Genomic DNA, 20,773 nt, shown 5'->3' on the forward strand with positions numbered 1-20,773 from the left:
AACATATATCCATAAAGGTAAAAATAAGAAGTGTACAGTTCATGCATTTCACAAAGAACACACCCATGGAACCAGCACCCAGACCAACAAAAGGAGCATTATCAGCCCCCACCCCCCACCAGCCCGCTTCCAGCAACAATCTCCCACCAAGTGTAACCACTCTTCTCACTCCCAGCTGCCTGGTTCATTTTGCAGTTTTGAACTTGATATAAATGGCGCAGACAGCGTCTCTAGGTCTGGCCTCTTTGTTGACAGCACGTGTGTGACACCCGTCCACGTGGTCATGGAAGCAGGAGTTCATCCATTCTCATGTGGATAGTGTTCTGTTGTGTGACTACAACACTGTTGATCCGTACTTCCAGTGAGGGACATCTGAGTTGTCTCCAATTTGGGGCTATTACAAGCAGCGCATTCTAGTAGGTGTAGTTTTGTGAAGATGTATGCATATTTGTGTTAGGCATCAGATTTTTACTATCTAAAAAATATAAATTAGAAAGGGATGAGTTTATGACATTATTCTTCTCAGTCTCTCTCACGATGATATAAATACGCTTTGGGATTAGGAGGGAAAGGGGTGAAGCCACATTAGGACGTGTCCCGTTGCCTCTGGGATCTGTGTCCCAGTTTTAGCAGGGCCCTATATGACTGTCAACTGTCCCCTGGAAGGAAGTGAGGGTTTCTGCAGGGTTTGTGGGAAGAGCTTTGGAGCAAGGCCCCATACAGCGCAATACCCAGAGGGGCCCCTCACACAGAGGGGCTCCTCAGATCCCCAGTTCTGCCTCCCACGTGCCCCACGACACAGATGACTTTCTCAACCTCTCCCGTCTCAAAGGCCTCATCTATAAAGAAAGGTCAGAAATGGATGTTCTGTTGGATGGATACCTAGGGGTAGAAATGCTGCTCGTGGGGAGGGTATATATTCAGCTTTAGTACACAATGCCACACAAGTTTTCCAAGTGTTTGTACCAATTTACACTCCTCCCAGCAGCATATTCAATGTCTAGTTGCTCCACATTCTCACTAGCACTTGGGATGATCAGTCTTCATAATGTCAGTGCAGTGGCCTCTCCTTGCAGTGTTAATGGGCAGGCCCTGGATTTCTAAGTAGGCTGAGCACCTTTTAATGACTTGATTGGCTCTCTAAACATCCTCTTGTGTTAATGTCTGTCCCAGTTTCTTTCTTTGGTTGGGTTGTCTGTCTTTAACTTGGTGATTTGTACAAGTTCTTTGTAAATTCTGGATAGGAGCCCATAGTTAGTTACGCATGTTGAAAATATCTGCTCCCACTTTGCGGCTTGACTTTTCACTCTCTTAATGGTGTCTTTTAATGAAGAGAAGTTCTTATGATTTCTGTGTAATGAAATATATCAGTGTTTTCCTTTATGGATAGTGCCTTTTACCTTGTTTAAGAAATCTTTTTCTACCTCAAAGTTATGAAGATTGTGTCTGCTATTGGCTGCTAGAAGCTTTGTTGTTTTGCCTTTCACATTTAGATCTACAGACCACCAGGGAGTGATTTGTGTGTGTGGTGTGAGGTAGGGGGATGGAATGCTCAATATTGTAAAGAAAGCAAATATCCCCAAATGGATCTGTAGACTCACTTCCCTTCCAATCCAAAACCAACAGATCTTTTGTTGTTGTTGTTGTTGCATGAGGGACCTGAAAAAAGATTCTAGAATTAATATGCAAATGCAAAAGGTCAAGAACAGCTAAGATAATCTTGCAGAGGAAAAAAAGACAGAACGTCTTTTACTGACACCAAGATTACTGTACAACTAAAGTTACTGAGACTATGTGATATGGGCACAAAGAACCAAATTGACCTCTGGACCCAATGCAGAGGCCTGAACCAGCTCATGCGCACACGCGCGCACACACACACACACACACACACACACAGGGAGACATGTTTTGTGACAAACGTGGCCCCACAGAGCGGTGGAGGAAAGACGGTTCTTTCAATAAATAATGATGGGTCAGTTGGACATCTGTATGTCCCAGGGCTCACCTGCTGTCACATTCACGCCGGGCCCCACCCTGGCCCCGCCCCGGACCCCGGCCCCGCCCCGCGCCACCCCACCCCACCCCACCCCACCCCAAGGTCACGCGACGCCAGGCCCCGCCCCTCACTCCCCCTCCCTTGCAGTTCCTGCGGACTCTGAGGCAGCAACTCCGAGCTGCGGCGCCCGGTGAATCCGCGGCGGGCGGCGGGCCCCGGGGCGAGGTGGGCGAGCTGCTGCGGACAGACCGGGGTCGCTAGGGGGCAGCTGACTCGAGGAGCTGCCCGGAGTCCGAGGGTGCGGGCGCCTCCCTGGGACCCCCCTTTCCCCAGCCACCGCGTGGCCGCCCAGGTCCCCGCCGCCCGCGGCCTTGCTGGCGCCTGCCGGCCGCGGACCCTTAGCCCGCGAGGGGTTCCCACCTTACACCCCAGGGTTCCGGCAAGCAGTTTTGGGGGTGGGGGCCGGGTTCTGTCCAGAGCAGGCTCGGGGTCCCGGGGTGAGGGGGATCTGGGGCCGGCTCTGCGCGGCAGGCGCCAAGATCCCAGAGGATGCTGCGCACCCTGAATTAATCGAGGAGCCTCTGGTTTTCTCCCAGAACCAGCTAGAAGCCCTGGGACCCCTCTAGGGATGCGAATACCACAGATGGCGGCTGAGTAAAACGCAGTCTCAGGATGGGAGACACCCCCCCTCCAGCACTGCAGTGTCCCTCACTGGGTGGAGCCCCCCATGGTGAGCGCTTGGGAAGCCTCTGGTCCCTCAGGGCCTCCAGTCCCCCCCCCCATACCCCGCCAGCCAGACAAGGGTGCCCCCTGGACCCTGCTTCTCTCTGCACTGCTCCCCGTTAAATTCCCTGGGGAGGGAAACAAAAAAAAAAGCAAACAAATTCTCCTGGGAGGAGAAACCTGGAGTCTAATTAGCGTTTAGCCTTCTCATTGAAAAATCGTTTCTCATATTCCTCCCGGCCAATGTTGATGGAGGGAGAGAAGGCGCCTAGGGTTTGGGTAGGTGGGGTTCAGGGGGAGCAGTGAGCAGAGAGGAGGGGACACTCCACCTTTGGTTGTTGGCTTCCTCCCTCAGACTAGCAAGGGGGCTGGATTTAACCGTCTGGCTCAGACCCCCTGGAGGGGAGACAGATTGTGCCTCTCCTGATGCCCCTGGACCCCCCCCCCCCCCAAGGTTCTCTGAAGCCTGGACCCTGACTGCTGGTCTGTGTTGCACCCTCACTCACCCAGGCACGCCCTCTTCCGTGAAGGTGCTGGCTCAGGCGCCTGCGTGGCCCAGCCAGGCCTCTGCTGCCCCCCTGCGGCCCTGCAGAGAAAGCTGCCCATCCCCGCCTGGCTGTCCCACTACTCTGTGCAGTGGCTGAAGATGGACTTCATCGCCAGGTTCTCTGTCGGACCATGGTCATTCCCTAGGTGCTGGCCTATGCTGAGTTGGCCTGACTCCAGCCCCAGGTGAGATGTCTGTCCCTGCTGCCTGCCACATGCCCTGCACATGGCCTCACCCCACTCCGGGCCTCAGCACCTGCCCAGAAACAGAGTAGAAATGCATAGTATCCCCTCCAGACAAGCAAGGATCCCAGGGTTCCAGGCCCGTGGGTCCAAGAAGCCTTGGTTTACAATCTAGAGCCTGTGACTGCCTTTGGGCAGACACATGCCCATGTACCTGCTCTTGTCACACTTGTCACACACAGGCACCCGGCTAGTTCTCATTGCCTGATGGGACAGCGGGATGACTCACCGCAGCCTTAAGAACGCTTTCTCAGACTCACACTCTCACAGAAGCTCACTGCCTTTGTGCTCCCGCAGGTGGCACCCGGGGCCCCAGTTGGGTAGGGGGAGAAAAGAGGTCCCCTGATCCCTGCAGGTCACCCCCATGGATAGTAGAGGGGGAGCGTTTACCCTGCCTGTGTGCGCAGGTTTGCCCAAAGTACCCAGTGGACACACCGACCCCTGTGCTCAAACGTCTACACCAGGGACCCCGTGGGCGTGCCGTGTGCCTCCTGGGTGCTCATCCCTCTCTCCCCAGCAGTACGGCCTCTACTCTGCCTTCTTGAGTGCTTCATGTATTTCTTCCTGGGCACCTCCCGGGGTGTGACTCTGGGCCCCACGGCCATCATGTCCCTCCTGGTCTCCTTCTGCACCTTCCGTGAGCCCGCCTGTGCTGTGCTGCTGGCCTTCCTGTGGGGCTGCATGCAGTTAGCCATGGGCTCCTGCGCTTGGGTAAGACTCTCGGGCCTTCCTGCTGTGGTGGGGGCTGCGGTTCTGCTCTTCCTGGGGACCCGGACACCTGCCTGCTGGGGATGCCCCTGCCCCCAGCATTTCCTTCTTTGCATTCCAAGGGCTGTCCCTGTGTGTATGTGTGCATGTGTGTGTGTGTGTGTGTGTGTGCACGTGTGTGTGTTGGGGGGGATGTACCCTCAGCCCTACCCTATTCTCCTTAGAGGCCAGGACACTTGGAGAAGTGCCCAGGACCTCAGACTCTAGCCTCCCTTTCCTGCTCTCCAAACCAGCCCAGACAGGGTGTGTCATCACCAGTCCTTAGCTCCAATCCCACCCACACCCCCTCTCCCGGCCCACGTCCACCTGTGTCCTCTGGGGCGGGGCAGAGCTGTGGCCACCTCGGTATTTCCTCCTGGGCGGCCAGGGTTCCTGTTGGCCTTCATCTCCTGCCCCGTCAGCCATTAAAGGTTTCACCTCTGCTGCTGCCGTCACCATGGGCTTCGGGAAGACGAAGGTAGGCTCGCTAGTGGGCACCGGGGCACCTGCAGGGTAGCAGGACCGAGGGCGGGTTCTGATATGTGTGGCCAGTCGACGTCTTGCTGTTCCAGAGCTCGAAGCACGCAGTGCTCACATGGGTCCATGAATAAAATGACCCCTCGGGGGAGATGTTGGCGGAGGGTCAGATTCTACATCAGGTCATTTGGGGACCGGTAATGACAGCCCCCGCTCTCGGTGGACTGTCCCCCAGTGTGCTTGGTTCCCTCACAGAGAGGTTCTGTTCCACTGTCTCTACTGCACGCTCAGCCAGCAGCCTTCGCAGGTCACGAGCATCCTGCCAGATTTCCACAAGCAAATCATTCCCCCATGCTCATGTAGCTAGATGATTTCATTTTTATGGTTTTTTCCAATTCCTGTTGACTATCTTCAAATGCCATGCTTCTTTATATTTCTATTTAACCTCTATGAGAAGTACTAGATCAGTGATCACCGGTTATTTGAGGATGTCATCTATTCTCCTTTCACTGGGTCGAAGTTCCTGGGGGGCAGGAGCTGTTTTCCTCCGACCGTGGCCACCCAGCATGTGCTTGGTATAAAGTGGGTCAGCGCTCGGGTGGGTGTGCAGGATGGACCCGAGCTGCATTGTATAAATGAAGCTGTGGGGCCCCTGCCCGGTGACTGGTGTCCCCACCCGGGCGTCTCCAAGGCCTGGTTCCCGCAGCCAGGCTGTGCTCCAGGCTGGCCTGTGACAGTCTTCCCAGACGGAGGGCAGCGAGCAGATCAAGGGCAGGAGACGTGTGTGTGAGAATCAGGTGGCTGACACTTCTTCCCTCTTACTCTGTGCTGGGACTGGATCCAACACTGTCCCCGTGCTTAATTCTACCACACCCCTGGGAGGCAGGTTTCTCATCATCTCTGTCTAGAGAGGAGGAAACCCCTTAGAAAGGTGTGGGTGAATGTGATTTATGTATTATGTACACACACACGTCAGGGGAAGCTTCGCAAATGCTGTTTCATGGGAAGCTCTGTCCTTTATTCTGGAAATTTCACCTTTCCTTTTTAGTGTCAAGAATGTTCCTTGACATGATCATAATGCATATAGAGGGTAGCTTCTTTATGTATTCATACTTGGTGACCCTGGGCCCCCTAAGTCAGGAAACCTTGACTGGGTCATGACAGCCCCAGGCTGGGGTGGGGGTGGGTCCTCCTGACCTGCCCAGGACAGAAGTGGAGGAGGCGGAGGTTAGAGGTGTCACCTGGCTAAGCAGCCGGGACTTCTGTGGCTCCAGCACCTCAGGCACCTCGGCCCTGGAGAGCAGTGTGCGCCCAGGGGAGTGTACTGTGGTCGGTGATGGTCACGTGAACTGAAGGGGGACAAAGATTGGTGTCAAAAACAGGAACACACCTTTGTGACAAATCCACATGTGTTTGTTTTTGATCACTCGTGAAAAGTACATCACAGCCTGATGAATTTTAATAGACACGTGCCTTAGAATATCACTAGGAAAGTGTGGAATTTTTCATGATCCTTTGCTACTTTGCCTGCTGGTTGCGCTGATCTGCATTTCTGTCTATTTTCTGATACAGAGTTTAGGATTAGATTCAGGGTCAACACATAGCCTTTTACAAACAGTGTTGGATTCTTTCCAGTTTTATCCTTAAGGCATCCGTCACTTCTGGAATCCACTCCAGCCACGAGGAGGAGAGTCACTTCAGTGCCTATCATGTGGAATCTCTAGAAGTTTTTAGTTTTAAAACTGGGAATTTAGAAGATTCAATTCTTCATGATTGCAAAGTATTTATTTCTTAATATTTTCGTTTTCCAGAAACTGATGCTTTTGAAAGAGATAATGTTCCCTGGGCTTTGTGACTTCTGAGGTCATCTTTGGGGTGGAGCAGTGATAAATGTGGGTCCACTCTCATATTCAGGGTGCAGATCCCTGTGACCCAAATCTTACACTTCTTTCCCATTTGATGACTTCCCTGTGTTCCCCTCCCCCTGAGTGATGATGATTCTTTTTGACACTTGTGAATATGTTTTTTTTAAACCTTAGATGCTTTTTTCCTTCAAATTAAAACATGGAAATCCTCATGAATATTTCAGGATGTCCTGGTACCTAGAATGTTAACTAACAGAATTCCTCTGGGTTTTAGTTGCCCTAGTTCAGATCCTTTAAAGTGAGTGAACAAGGTTCTCTGCTTCCTTCTGGGGGTTACTTTCTGTGTTGACGATGCACAATGCAGTCTGTTAATCATCGTCACAGCTTTAGTGAGATGTAGTTCACATACAATGCAAATCACACTTGAAGGTGTGCAATTCAGTGTTTTTTAGTATATTCGCAGAATTGTGCAACATCAGCACAGTCGATTCTGGAAGCTTTCCATCATCCCTCCAAAAGAAACACCTTCCTCATTAGGAGACAGTCCCATTTCCCCTAACCCCTAAGGCCTAGGCAAACACAAATTCACTTTCTGTTTCTATAGATTGGCCCATTTTGAACATTCCATATCAATGGAATCATACAATGTGTGACCTTCTGTGTCTGGCTTCTTTCACTCAGCACAGTGGTGTCAGGGTCCATCCATGTTGTGGCATGGGTCAGCCCTTCATTGATTCTGATGCTGAATAATATCCACTGTGTGGCTGTAGCACAGGGTATTTCTCCTTTCCTCAGTTGAGGGACATTTGAGTTGTATCCACTTTTTGGCTATTGTGAATATTGCTGTTGTGAACATTCCTGTATGAGATTTTGTGTGGACATCTGTTTTCATTTCTTTTATGTGTATACCTGGGAGTGGGATTGCTGGGTCACATGGTAACTCTGTTTCACTATTTGAATACCCGGAAGAATTTTTTCCAAAGTGACTGCACCATTTACATTCCTGCCAGCGGAGTGTGAGGGGTCCAGTTTCCTCACATCCTCACCAACACTTACCATCTGTCTTTCCGATATAGCCGTCCTATGGATGTGAAATGATATCTCGCTGGGGTTTGATTGGTATTTCTCTGGTGGCTAATGATGTTGACATCTTTTCATGTGTTCAATGGCCATTTGTGTACCTTCTTTGGAGAAATGTCTGTTCAGCTCATTGGCCCATCTTTAAATTGCATTGCTTGTCTTTTTATAACTGAGTTGTAACAGTTCTTTATATATTCTAGATATACTTCTTATCAGGTGTATGAGTTGCAAATTTTTCTCTATGTTGTGGCTTGTCTTTTCACATTCTTAATGGTGTCCGTTGAATCCTGACAGTTTTGCATTTTAGTGATGTCTAATTTATGCACAAGAGAGTCTTACTAATTGGAAATCATTTAGACATTAAATCATGTCCCGTCAATATTTTGCTCATATATAAATTAAAAGGCAAACGTGAAAAGGTTGGGGGAAGATTTGAATGAGTTCATTGGGAGATTTGCTCTAGATCCAACAGAACTCATCAGGGAAGATATCATTCCTCTGTTCAAATATTTAGTATCTTTTAATGTTCATGGGATCAGTAATCATAGCCCCTCTCTCATTTCTGATATTAGTAATTTGTGCTTCTCTCTCTTTTTTTTTTTTCAGTTAGCCTGGCTAGAGGTTTATCCATGCTTTTGATCTTTTCAAAGAACTGGTTTTGTTTTTATTGATTTCTTCAGTGTTCTTAATTTCTGCTGTAATTTTTATTATTTCCTTTCTTCTGTTTGCTTTAGGCTTACTTTCTTCTTTTTCTTATAGTTTGGATTATTGTGTCAGATCTTTCTTTTTTTTAATATGTGCATTCGATGCTATAAATTTCCCCCTGGGTACTGCTTTCACTGCATTCCACACATTTTGATAAGTTGTATATTCATTTTCATTTAGTGGAAAATATTTGAAATTTGTCTTGAGACTTCTTTTTTTGATCCATGTGTTCTTTAATCTGCAAATATTTTGGGATTTTCCAGCTATCTGTCTGTTTTTGTTTCCTACTTTAAAGTCCTTTTTGGTCTGAGAACATACTTCATATGATTTCTATTGTTTTAAATTTGCTGAGGTGTGGGATTTTTTTAGCCAGGATGTGGTGTATCTGGTGAATGTTGGGTGTGATCTTTTGAAGACTGTATATTCTTTGCTGGATGCAGTGTTTTATAAATGTTAATCAGATCCAGTTGATGGTGACACTATTCCTTACTGGTTTTCTCCTGCTGCATCTATCAGTTCCTGAGAGAGCAGTGTTTCCTGCTGTAGTGGTGGATTTGTCTATTTCTGTGTCTGTCCTCTATGATAGTGGATTTGTCTATGTCTCCGTGCAGTTTTATCAATTTTTCCTTACATGTTTTGATGTTCCGCTGTTAGATGCATGTATGTTGAGGACTGTTATGTCTTCTTGGAGAATTGACCCCTTAACATTATGGAATACTTTTCTTTGTCCCAGAGAATTTTCCTTGTTCTGAAGTCAGCTTTGTCTGAAATTAATACAGCTCCTCTAGCTTTCTTTGGATGTGTGTTAGCCTGGCTTATCTTGTTCTGTCCCTTTGCTTCTAACCTCTCTGTGTCATTATAATCAAAGTGGGTTTCTTGTAGACAGCATACGGTTGGGTCTTATTTTTTGAATCCGTTCTGCTGGTCTCTGTCTCTTAATGGCTGTATTTAGACCATTCCTGTTTAAAGTGATGATTGATATAGTTGGATTAATATCCACCATATTTGTAACTGTTTTCTATCCATTGTCCTTGTTCTTTCTTTTTACGTACCTCTACTTTTTAAATTATTTTTTGCCTTCTCTTGTTTTTATTAAGCATTTTGTATGATCCCATTTTTTCTTTTAGCGTATCAAGTATACTTCTTTTAAAGTTTTTAAATGTTTTCCCTAGAGCTTATATATAGTTGTAATATAAATTTACAACTAACCTCAGTTCACTTTGAAATGACACTGTGTTTCTTCGTGGTTAGTGCAGGTCCCTTGTAACAGAGTCTCCCGAGTTCCTCCCTCCCATCCCTTATAAAATGGCTCTCCTACATTTCACTGATCCACGAACTGTTATCGCCAAAGGTATTTTTACAGTTATTATTTTGAACAAAGTTAATCTGTTAGATGGGTTAAGAAGAAGAAAAATAAAAACCGAACACTATTTTATTTTACCTTCATTTATTCCTTCTCTACACTCTTCCATCTTTCATTAGATCTCTGTCTGACCTACATCATTTTCCTTCTCTGAAGAACTTCTTTTAACATTTCTTATAAGCCAGGTCAGCTGGAGATAAATTCAGTTTTTATTTATCTTAGAAAGTCTTTATTTCTCATCATTTTGAGGGAGAGATTTGATGAGTAAAAATTCTACGTTGGTGGGGTTTTTTCTTTCAACACTTTAAATATTTCACTCCACTCTCTTCTTGCCTGCATGGTTTCTGAAGAAAAATTTGATATAATTCTTATGCTAGTTTTTTTCCGGTTAAGATTTCCTTCCTTCTGCCTTCTTTCAAGGTTTTCTCTTTGTCTTTGTTTTTCTGAAGGTTGGATATGATATACAAAGCTTGGTATTTATCCTGCTTGGTGTTCTCTGAGATTCCTGGATCTGTGGTTTCATGTATGTGAAATAAAAGCCTTTATTCGTTATTATTTCAAATGTTTCTTCTGCTCCTCCCTCCCTCTTGTCTTCCCTTTACACAGATGTTACACCTGTTGTAGTTGTCCCACTATTCCTGGATATTCTTCCTACGGTCTTCAGCCTTTTTCCTCTTGTGTTTTGGTTTGGGAGGTTTCTGTTGGCATTTCTCCAAGCTCCCGGATTCTTTGCTGGGCCATGTCCCCTCTGTTCATGAGCTTACCCAGAGCACCCTCCACTTCTGTTACAGTGTTTCATATGCCACCGTTTCCTCCAGATTCTTTCTCAGAATTCCCATCTCTTTCTTTATACTGGCCCTCCTTCTGCATGTTGTCCACTTTTCCAGTGGAGCCCTTAGCATATTCACTGTTCCTGTTTTAAACTCCCAGTCTCATAATTCCAGAATCTCTGTCGTATCCCAGTGTGCTTCTGACGCCTGCTCTGTCTCTTCAAGCTGTGTTTCTTTGCCTTTTAGCGTGCCTTGTAAGTTTTGGTTGAAAGCTGGACACGTCTTGGGTGTGAACACCTGAGCTGAACAGGCCTTTAGTGTGAGTGTTGATGTTCAGGAGTTGAGCCGTGTTCACTGCTTGAGACCAGGTGTCAGAAGCTCTGCTTTCCTCTGGGCCCTTTGTACTTTGCAGGGTTTTTGTTGTTTGTTTTGTCCTCCCTGTTCCCTTCACGTTTCCCTTGATACTGCTTCTTCAGTCGGATCTGAGACTTGAAGCTCTTTCCGTTGAAATCCCGTTTTGATCCAGGAGCCCTGTTAATGCAGTGGGAAGGAGGAGGGGAAGGGGGAGTGCTCTGTAGTCCTCTGATTAATCTCAGGCTTCTCTCGAGCCTGTGTCTCTGGGATTTGACCTTTACAAGTGCTTCTCGGATTTTTTTTCCCATTAGGTGAGAGAATGCTGGAGGGAGCTGGAGTTGGGTATTTCCCTTCCTCCCCATGGAAAGCTAGAGGGACTAGGTTAGGGTATTCCTTTTCCCCCAGGCCAGTGAAGCTCTGGTAGAAGCCAAGATGGTGGCTCTGGTAAAACCGTTTCCCTGGAGGGAAGGCTTTCTTGTGGACAACAGGCTGCGCTGGGTGTGTTTCAGAATGGTTGCTTTTCTTCTCTCCCTGCTGGAGGCATGAAGTAGTTTTCTTTGATCTTCACCCCGAGACTGTGGTGGGGCCGCTGGAGGGAAAGATCATGCAAGTGTGGAGGCCCCCATAAGTCTGGTCCCCTGGGGATTTTAACTCTCGGCTGGTCCACACTGAGCCTCCAGAAGTTCACCCCTTACATTTCAGTTTTGCTCCCCAGATCCCGGCTCCCGCAGAGGCCCCTGCTCCCTCATGCTGTGACTCTCTGTGTGTACCTGGCTCTCCACTGCTGGTGGTGAGAGTTTGTCCTGTGACCTCATTCTCTGATGGGTTTAAGAAGAATTGTTGGATTTCAGTTTGTTCAGCTTTTCTCTCGTTGTGACAACAGGAGTGATGATCTCTAAGCTCCATATATATTGGACTACAAACTGCATCTCTTTTAATCTTTATAATTAAAATGAATTAATTTTTGCTTGTTTCCTCTGCAAATCCTTCCTTTTCATCCCTGTTCTGGAAAAGGGAAGAGATGTCTTCAGGGAGTCCTGCTTTTTTAAAACAAGATGTCACACATCGCTCGGGGCTGTGTCCCATCCGAGAATTAAAGCTCCTGTTTGTTCAGGCCCAGAAGCTTGGATACCAGGCCCAGACTCTCCAGGTGAGACGTATGTGTAGGTAATTCGCCTAGGACTTTAAAAGCAAACAGTCCAGGGCCTGCCCGGTGGCGCAGCAGTTAAGTGCGCACGCTCTACTTTGGTGGCCTGGGGTTTGCAGGTTCAGATCCCGGGCATGCACCAAGGCACTGCTTGTCAAGCCATGCTGTGGTGGCGTCCCATATACAGTAGAGGAAGATGGGCACAGTAGTTAGCCCAGGTCCAATCTTTCTCAGCAAAAAGAGAAGGATTGACATCGGATGTTAGCTCAGGGCTGGTCTTCAACACCAAAAAAAAAAAAAAAAAAAGCACACAGTCCAAAAATAAACTGCTCCATTAGAAAAGACTAAACCTGTAGAGTGTGGACTCCTGGTGTCCACTAGGGATGACCAGCCCGCTCCAGGTCGGGGGTGGGGAGGAAGCAGCAATTCCATCGGCAAGGATGAGTCTCCCTGTCTGTCCCTCCCCTGGGCCTCTTTTATCCTGGGCTGCATCGTTTCAACTCAGAGCATGCCTTTCATATTTAGGTGTCAGTCCTTGTAGCCGTCAGGTTGTGTTCTCTCCATAGCCATTAGCTGAGCCGCAGGAACCTGTGAACAGTTAGGTCTGGCCTCCTATGTCACCACCACTCACATGGTCAGGGCTCTTCCACACTGATCTCCAGAGACAGACACAGGAGACGTATGCGAAGGAACCGGAACAAGGCTTTATTCTAAGTTGTGGGGAAGACACGAGGGTTCTGGGAGACAGACGGGGAGAAGGGAACAGTCTAGGTGGCAGGGTGTTTCCCCCCTCCTCCAGGACTGGAAGGAAACTGGCCAAGTGCCCCGTCTGCTGTCCTGAGGACTCTGATACTGGAACAGGGGATGAAGGGGCCCAAACGGCAAGGCTGCTCCTCCTGTGCCTGGCAGAGGTGGGGCTGCTCGGAGTGGAGGTGGGGACGGACACGCCCCTAAAGGCACCTTGCTGGCCATGGTGCTGGGGCCTCAGCTGGAAGTAAGGCGTCTCTTCCTGGGCGGGCCCCTGGGGATGAGACTTAAGGAAGGGGCAGAAGTGCCTCCAAACCCAGGGTTCTTCCTAATGCTGGGCCTGTAGTCACCATGGGGGCGCTCTGGGGAGGGGGGCCCAGGTGTTCAGGCCCGAGCTCCCCCATAACTGTGTGTGGCGCTCAGGGCCCCACCCGTCTGTGTTGTGATGCTGAGTGCTGCAAAGGCAGAAATCAGATCTGAGACAGCCTTCCTGCTCCCAAAGCCTGTATGTGCTACGGAGACCCACAGCCTGAAGGGCGCTCGGCTTGTGTTGCCAGATGTTGATTGTTGCTGCCTGGTGCTGGGCCCAGCATTGGTCACAGCATTGGTCATGGCGCTGGGCACGTAGGTGGCAGCTCCAAAGCCAGAGACATGGGCCGTGCCAGAGGGGACCACAGCTGGGGTGGCAGCAAGGGCTGGCCAGGTGCTGGTATGGGTGCCCCAGGTAGAAGGTGTGGGTAGTCAACTGCCAACAGCTCCCCGTGTGGTCCTGCCCAAGGCTGGCCAGCCTGGAGCAGAGGTTGGGGCCCAGGCTGGGGCTGGAGCTGCCAGTGTTCCATCCTGGAGACAGCTGTGTGAGGTGGTGGCTCTGTGCTGCTGCCCAGAAGGGGCCCCAGATGTGGGCTGGGCAGTGGCTCCAAGGTTCACGGGAAGGTTGAGAGTTGGGGTGGGGCCGCAGAGCCTCAGTGCAGACAGGCTGGCGGTGACTGAGGCCATGCTGTCACTGGGGGAATCAGAAGGGCCTGGGCAGTTGGGAGGATGTTCCCACCGGAGCCAGGGGGAGACCCCAAGAGGAGAGGCTGCAGAGGTGGAGTGGTGTCCATGGGGGTGACCTCAGTGTCAGAAGCTGGCTGGGGAGCCAGGCCTGCAGATGTGCTGGTTGAGGGGCTGGAACTGACAGCAGAAGTGATTGGCAGGCCGGTGGAGGGAGGGGCACTAGGATCGTGGTGGGAGGGGGGCACTGTGAGGGGGAGACAGGAGGGTCTGTTCCCATGGGGGAGGGGGACTCCACTCTGGAGGTGCTGGGAGCTGCAGGGAGGGAGGGGTTTGGGGGCCTAGGTGACAGGTCAGCCCTGCCTGATACTGGGGAGGAGGCCAGGGGATCTTGGGTCTTGCTCCGTTTCTCCAGCTGTGGAGCCATGCTGGGGGCTGGAGGGACAGCTGTGGAAGGGCGGTCCCTGCAGCAGGCACGGGGACAGGACAGGAAGGCTCTGTGGTCCCACAGTCCCAGATGGCCTCAGTGTCACCCTGCCGTGCACTGTTGATGGCCCAGAATGCTGCCTCCTCCTCCAAGTCTAGGTCTTCCACGGTGACTCGGAAAGCCACGTTGGCGGGTGGTGGCAGCCTCAGAGGGTCCCCTCGCCTGTGTGGCAGGAGAGGAATCTTTCGTTTTCGGGGCCTTCAACTGTCAGATGTGGGTGAGCAGTTCCTCTGGGTTCGTGTCTACCCTCTTGTTGCCTCTGCATCCTTTCCAGGCTGAGTCTTCCTCTGGGAAAGCACGGAGGCTGCAGAGGGAGCCCCAGGGCCCTCCTTGCTCACCGTCTTCGCTGACCTCTGGGGCAGCCAGCTGTGGGATGTGGCCGCACCCCTCCTCCTCTGCCCTGGCGGGACCCCTCACTGGGGCTGTGTGAGCTGGTGATGGCGTTTTGTTTCAGGCGGGAGCGCGTACACGAGGTCTGGGATTCCTGGACGCCTCTATCTTCTGACCTTGTGGTGTGGAGGTTTCTTTGCAGAGGCCAGGCCTGGGCACGAAGGAACAGAGGCCTCCCTGGACCCCCAGGGGCCTGAATGCAGACGATGCCCCCAAGGTTGTCAGAGCCCCTTTCCTGACCGTCCTGCCTCTCTGTGACTGGAGGGTCTTCCTCCTGCTTGGCCATCTCTCCCCCGCTGTCTCCCATCTTCTCCCTGCAGGAGTCCTGGGCACACCTGCGTGTTGTGGGAGGCGTCGGGGTGACTCCCTGCTCCTGGACCACCCGAGGGTGACTTTGCCCACAGCAGATGCCGAGCTGCAGGACATCTCGAAGGTGTGACCGGATAGTAGGGCCTTCCTCTGATGGCCAGGCCTGCAGATGGAGGTGAGGACCCCCAGAAAGGAGCACAGGGTCTTCCGGATCACGGCCCATCGTCTGGGAGTTGTGATGAGAAATCGCGAGTGTGGAGTCACTGGATTCCTGTAGGGCGGCCTGCGAGTGGATGGCGGGGTGTGGACAGCTGGTGACCCCGGCCAGCCAAGGGAAGTCGGTGGACGCGGTGAGGGGGCTGGAGGCGGCCGAGCCCTCTTGGCGGGTGCTGGCCCCCGGGTGCCCGGGGTGGGGGTGGGGGGCACAGCCTGCCCTGGGAACCGCCCATAGTGCACGTGGGTGAGGTCTGTCCCCCAACAGAGAGCGGGGCTCTGAGCTTTTTCCGTCAGGTCCCAACTCGACCAGAGGCCAAGTGGGCACTGTGTGGCCTATTGCTAGGATGCAGCTTTGGAATGTGGGGGAAGAATGGATGTGCGCGAAGATTCCGGAGGGAAGGTCGCGTGTGCAGAGGACGCATGAGGACCTGGGGCGGGACATACTTAACATATGACCCAACAGACCCCCTCCTAGGCAGTGAACCCAGAGGAATCACAACTTACGTCCTCACAGGAGCCTGTGTGTGAATGTTCTCGCTGCCATATTCAAAGTTCCTCCTATGGGACTACTGAGGTTTTCCAGTTTTTCTTGAGTGAGTTTGTATGATGTTAGTTGTCCTGGGAATAACACCGTGTGTATGAATTATTTCACAGTCTAACTAGACAGAACATTTTACAGTGAAATAAAACGTAGAGGCCCTACGGCCATGTGGATTCTTCACCTCCCACGCTGTCACAGTTGTCATATGGGCCACCTTTATATGTCACCCTCTCACACTGCGGTGTCCTTCTCTCATTCAAAGTCATACGTGTATCAAGAATTGCAGAGGAGAAAAAGAGGCCTCCGCCTTACCCGGAGACCACCACGTCTGTCGCTCCTCCCCGTCCCTGGCGCCCCGGCTTCGCCTCGGCCTGCGGGAGCTCCTCTCACAGAGAGTCTGTGGCCCGTCGTCTGGTGAGGAGTCGCCTCGTTTTCTCTCAGCTCCGTCAGCCTGAGTTTTGGGTTTGGTTTTGTTGGGCTTTTGACCCTGAAGGCCGTCTTTGCTCCCCGTCGTGTCCTGGGTTGACCTTCTCCTTCAGCGCTTCAGAGACGCGACTCCGTCTCTCCTGCCTCTGTGTTTTCTGAGGAGTAATCACGGCCCCTCAAACTGGTTCTCTCACATGTGACACGTCGTTTTCCCTGACTGCTTGCAAGACTTTTCTTCCTCTTGGCTTTTTTATGAGGCTGATTCTGTGTCAGGGTGAGGCGTTCTGTGCTTAGGTCTGTGTGTTATAAATCTGTGACGTTTTCCACCATTCTTTTCCTCATATATTTCCTTCTGCACCGACCTCTTCCACTTTTCCCTCAGACACTCACCTGGCTCACAAGTTAGAACTTTCCATATTGTTCCACACATCTCCGAGGGTCTTGTAATTTTCGTTCAATCATTTATTCTCTTTCTTCTTTAGATTTGCCGTTTCTATTGATCTATAAGTTTTCTCTTTCCTGTTTCCTCCATTCTCCTCCATTTCCTCCATTATTGAGCCCATCCAGTGAATTTTTGATTTTGAATATTGTATGTTACCTTCTAAAATTTCCATTTGCTTCTTTTTCATAGTTTTTATCTCTGCTGAGAAGGTGTTTCTGTCCATTAGTTCCCAGAGTTTCTCCCTTTCCCTCACTGAGCGTGGTTATACTGGAGGCTCTGTTTGCTCGTTCCTGCATGTGGGGTATTTCAGGGCTGGGTCTGTTGGGTGTCTTTTCCCTTGAGAATTGGTCAGATTTTCCTACTTCTTTGCGTGTTTTGTTGTGTGATTTTGGATGGTGTCCTGGACGGTTTGCTTCTTATGTGGTGAGACTGGTTCCTGTTAGAATCCTCTGCAGATGCTTCCATGTCCTTTCTCTGTCGGCTGATGAAGCATCGATGCATTGGAGGTCGAGCTGCGTGTTGTACTTGCCTCCTGTCGGCCGCTGTCCCATCTCAGGGCAGTTGTGGTGACGTCACTGTGCCGTCTGTGTCCACACGCTGAGGTCCTGCTCAGGGGTTAATCTGGGGGAGAGTGGGGTTATATGGTATTTCAGTTTCCAGGCCTCTGCTCTGCCTCTTTGGGTCTGTTCTGTGCCTGTGGCTCAGGGGGAGCCCAGGACTATGTTGGTTCATCCACAGACTGAAATAGCCCCTTCTCTAGCTCTCTCCTCTTCAGGGTTCTCCCACGTTCTCAGGCTTCACGGCTCCTCTGACGTGTTCCTCAGAGTGTTTTCGCCCTGTGACGTCATGCAGATCCACAGGACTCGGTCGACCTTTCCGGTGAAACAGCAGAGAAAAGAAAGAAGAAAAGAACGGGGGTTCCCCCACACTCTTCAGACCCCCGGGGTCTCTTGACCTGCTCCCTTGTCCAGAGACGCAGGGAAGTTCTCAGGGCTTGGGTGCCTCTGCCAGCGCTGAGGCTGCAGGGGAGACTGTAACTGGGGAGAGAAAAACAGAACAAATGGGGGTGGCCCCTCACTCCTGGACACACAAGGCCCCCCTTTCCCAGTAGCCGGGTTAGGAATAAGGGGTTGACCCCAGAGTTTTCAGTGTCAGCGCTGCTGGGCTTCTCCTGCCCTGGGTGCGCTGGGAGACGGAGGAGGGAACAGCCCCCCACGATCACCCCGCCACAGGTGGTTCTTCAGTGTGGGATTCCCGTCCCTGTCTGGCTGGAGTTGTTTAATGCTTAGAGTTGCCAAGGACATGCTTTTTGTCCTGTGTGCAGAGTTTCATTTGTCACCTGAGAGAGAGAGAGGTTGTGTGGGCTCCCTCCATCTTGGCCCAACCAGAAGTCTCCCGTCACTTTAAAATAAATGTATTCCTGTTGTCGCGTATGGCAAGATATCCTTCTCTTTTCAGGCCGAATAATATTGCATGGCGTGTATATCCCACATTTTCTTTATCCGTTCACCTGTCGATGGACACTGAGTGGTTTCCGTGTCTTGGCTGTTGGGAGTAACGCTGCAGTCAGCACGGGAGCTCAGAGATCTGTGTGAGATCCTGGTTTCGATTCTTTTGGATGTGCACCCACAAGTGGGACTGCTAGATGGTGCTAAGTGAAATACGCCAGTCACAGAGGGACGAGTACTGCGTGATTCCACTTAGCTGAGGGCTCTAACATGGTTAAACCCACTCTCGGTGATAACACTGCCTTGTGTAACTGAAATTTGCTAGGAGAGGAGAACTTCAGTGTTCTCACCAAAAAGAGAAATCATAATATGTGAGGTGCTGGATGTGTTAGTTAACTTGATGGGGGGAGTCCGCACACAGTGCATCAGATCATCAGCTTGTAAGTTATATCGTCAACTCTACCCCAGTAAAGCTGAAAAAGGACACAAAAAAAGGAAGAAGAAGAAAAATGTCCAGCTCACAGAAACAGAGAGTAGAACGGTGGGTGCCGGGGGCCGAGGAGGCCGGGGAGTCGCTGGTCAGCAGCAGAAGGGTGCGTTGTGTGAGATGAACGATCTAGAGAGCTGCCCGCAGCGCTGCGCTGTAGTTCACAGGGCACGGCGTGCACTTCAGTGTTTGCTACGAGGGGCGAGCCCTGTTAAGTGTTGTCACCACAGTGAAAAATGCCACGATTTCTGGTGACCACAAAATGCTTCGCGTATATAACTGAAGGAGGAGTACAGCAAATAGCGAACTCTAGAATTAGGTAACTTCCAAGAAGTAAGAAGTAGGATCGTTTCACAATATAAGAATTAATATGTCGCTAAATGTGTGCTCTGAAAAGACGTGCAGTGTTTATAAATGAATATGAAAGATAACATTTTATAGTCATTTCTATTTTATATGATCATAGTACATGACAATGTTAGTGCTGGTCTGTGAATACTAAGGTTACCTGATTTGTAGTTTTCTACATTTTTGTGATAAAAGGCATGACTTGGGTAATTTAAAAAAACCATGAAGCAGTTTTAGCTTTTGATCTGCCACGAAATCCTCCTTGGCCTTAGGGATTGGATTCTTTGACCCGAGGAGACAGAATAGTAGAAAAAGAAGGATTGTGAGTGTCAGATGGTGGCAGTGATAACGGACAGCAGGAGACGTCCTTGCCAGAGTTACTGCTGGTCCCAAAGACTCGCGCTGGCTGTGTGACCCTGGGCAGTCACTCCCCTCTCTGAGCCTCTGTCTCCACATGAGACTAGTAATCCTGCAGGATGGGGCTATGGTGAGGATGAGAAGTGATGGGCACAGTGAGCACTGGAGGTAGCGGGGACTGAGTGAACAGCACCTCCCTGCTCCTCGGCCCTTTGGAGCTATGAGATTAGTAACATTTCCACTTGGCAGTATTTTTACATTTTCCAGAGACGGATCAAATTTCCGTGACCACACAAATCCTCTGCTTAGAAAAAGTGGGCTGTGCTCTCTCTCGATGATGATGAAGATGCAGCTGTGGCTCCCACTCCCTGAGACTCCCCGTGGGCCTGGCCTCCTGCCTCACACGACGCCTCTGTCACCCTCACGGCTCTGAGGTGGTCCTACTGGATCTCACTGCAGACAAGGACGGCGGGAGACTGGTTTGTCTGAGTTCTTTTGGCAGAAGGAGGGGGGAGGAGGGCTGTGGGCAGGGCTGTGAGGGAAGGGGAGGGGACAGTGTGGTGACCGTCCCTGCTGAGCAGAGACCAGCAGAGCCAGAAACCCGAGGTCCCGGTGTCAGAGGGACGCGGGCCCCGCTGCTGACCTGACGTGTGGCCCAGGGCTGTGGAGGATGCCTGGCTGTGCTCTGGCACAGAGCCCTCCACTGCCCTGGCATCCTGCGCACTGGGGACTTGGGGACAGTGGAGGCCGTGCCCTTAGCTGACACAGAGGAGACGGAGCAGAACATGGAAGATGTGCCTCTGAGCCCACAGGGCCTGGAGACCCAGCACCCGGGGAGGCCTGGGGGAGGAGGGGCCTCCTCCTCTGTTAGCACTCGGGCCTGGGCACTCGGGAGCCCTGGTCCTGGTGAGGGGACCTCGTCTGCCCTCCCCTGCTGGGACACCACACATGCGGGTCACCTTCTCTGCCAGCCTTTGTCCCCCCTTTACAACCCTCTCTTCCAAACGTCGTGGTGACACTTTGTCAGTTTCCTTCTCCTCTGCTGGGGGCTGCTCTGCACCCACCAACACGGCCCCCACCTCTGATTCCGAGAGTCCTGGTGTGGACGAGACAGAGGCCATCTGGCCAGTCCTTCTCACTTTCCAGAAAGTGAGTGGAAACAGGAGTGTTTACCAGGCTCGTGGACATCATGCTGACAATATTAACTCCAACAGCTGTGACTCATCCAGCACTCAGCATGTGCCAGGTTCTTCACACGGATTAGCTCCTGAAACCCCACAGGCCCCTGTGTTGTCAGTTCCTGTCCTGCACACGAGGAAACTGATTCTCAGAGAGGTGATGTGACCTGCCCAGAGTCACACAGCACAGCAGTGGACAGGCTGTGATTCGAACCCAGGTTCATGGATTCCAAATTGCAGAGACGTGACCCCCCCACTGTCCTTGTCACTCCTACCATGTGCTGGGGACTGGGCAAGGCTGGGCAATACAGACATGATGAGACAGACCATTCTGTGGTGGTTTCTCATGCATCCTCTCCCCTGGGAACCTGAGGATAGAGTTGTG

At 50.9% G+C, this 20,773-nt stretch overlaps 1 long non-coding RNA gene across 6 annotated transcripts in view; it reads left to right on the plus strand.

Annotated features, from left to right (window-relative positions):
• Window positions 1–2,141: 2,141 nt before the first annotated feature.
• Window positions 2,142–20,773, plus strand: part of LOC131398484 (uncharacterized) — a 34,747-nt gene continuing 16,115 nt past the window's right edge. Inside the window, exons 1-4 of one of the 6 annotated variants that reach the window (XR_009216901.1) lie at window positions 2,142–2,224; window positions 2,596–2,729; window positions 3,233–3,454; window positions 15,044–15,120. This is a non-coding gene — a long non-coding RNA (uncharacterized LOC131398484). Of the gene's footprint in view, window positions 2,225–2,314; window positions 2,730–3,176; window positions 3,455–15,043; window positions 15,121–20,773 lie in introns of those variants that run through there. The other 5 variants (XR_009216898.1, XR_009216897.1, XR_009216899.1 and 2 more) reach the window with 5 other exon arrangements.

This window comes from Diceros bicornis, chromosome 35, assembly GCF_020826845.1.
Source record: "Diceros bicornis minor isolate mBicDic1 chromosome 35, mDicBic1.mat.cur, whole genome shotgun sequence".
Taxonomy (NCBI): Eukaryota; Metazoa; Chordata; class Mammalia; order Perissodactyla; family Rhinocerotidae; genus Diceros; species Diceros bicornis.